The sequence below is a fragment of the Buceros rhinoceros genome, unplaced genomic scaffold (assembly GCF_000710305.1).
Source record: "Buceros rhinoceros silvestris isolate BGI_N320 unplaced genomic scaffold, ASM71030v1 scaffold5737, whole genome shotgun sequence".
Classification (NCBI taxonomy): Eukaryota; Metazoa; Chordata; class Aves; order Bucerotiformes; family Bucerotidae; genus Buceros; species Buceros rhinoceros.
The window spans coordinates 60,916-62,341 of NW_010422663.1; positions in this window are offsets into that span (position 1 = coordinate 60,916).

Consider the following 1,426-nt stretch of genomic DNA (forward strand, 5'->3'; position numbering starts at 1 on the left):
TTCATTATTGCAATATTTAGCTTTCCACAGATGACAAGCTGTACCCAGGATGTTGAATAAAGATAAACACACCTTTAACCTTTAATTGGTTTCTTCCTTTAACTGTTGGATTTTATTTTCTTTGTCTCATATTAAACCTTTGTCACATGATGCTGGGTTCTCTTTATCACCTGCAACTTACACCTGAATTATTGGTGACTGCTATTTCAGGAGATCTGGTAGATGCATGGGCAGAATCCAGTCTACCACAAAGTGAGCTCTTCTGGTTAGCCCCAAATCTATATTTTTTTCACCTGAAGCATCTCTCCAGCATCCACAGATGGACAGAGGAGAAGCCCCAGCACCAGGATGTTTCCCACCTCCTGCAGAAACAGAAAGTGCTGTGTCTAAAGTAGATTTGTTTGTGGTGGAGTCCCTAGATATGTGGAAGCTTTTTGTGGGTAAGATAATTATGTCTCCATGTCATGTCAGCACGATCCATCATTTTGTGCTGTCCTGGGGCAGAGGGATGAAACCTTCTGTAGTGCCATAAACCCAGATGATGAATCCAGTACCTAGGAAGAAACTGGTTTGTCCATAGGCATATCAGGCACTTTTTGTAAGAGACTGGCAACAGAGCATCTCAGTAAGTTCTCAGATTTTTTGGGTTATCTAATAATTTGGTGGATGTGAAAGTACTTATCTTCATGGACTTTGATAAATGTATTGAAAAAATCTGGTTTTATTTCAATTGGCTTATTTGTTTCAAGATTAGACAAACCTAGAAATGATTGAAAATTGCACATTTTTCTAATGGATTTCCCCAAGTCTTACCTGTTTTGAGAAGAAAAAAAAAAGGCCGTTTTCTCCTCCTGACTCTTAGTTGTATCGATTTCTTTTCAATCAGAACAGTATGTTTTATGTTAGAATGATACATAGTAGTTTAAGTCACAGATCAGCTTTAGTTTTTTACGCATGCTTTTTTCTTCCTTAAAAACGACTCCCTTAGGGGGCAAAAAAACCCTTTAGTTTTCCTTAGGGAAAATTACCCCATATTCTGTAAAAGGAGATATGTTTTCAGGTTTGGGAGGGGGGAGGAATTCTACATGTTTTTCTAAACTTGATCTCTCTTCGCAATGGATTCCTTAATGCCAAACGATTATTGAAGTACTCTGTTAGCACCTGCCATGAGAAAACAGTTTATTCATCATTTGTCAGCACACTCCAAAATGAAGTTAACAAAACAATTTTTAAGAGACTAAATCCTACTTTTTTGAGTGAGACAGCCCAGGCCAGATACAACAGTCTGCTTTCTTTTTGCTTTTGTTAGTATTATGCTTACAAAAGCACACTAATCTTCTACAAAAGAAAGCCCAGAAGCACAGAGAGTGATGGGTGCCTGGTGTCCGTGCCCAAAGTGCATACATTCCTTTATTCCAAATGACAG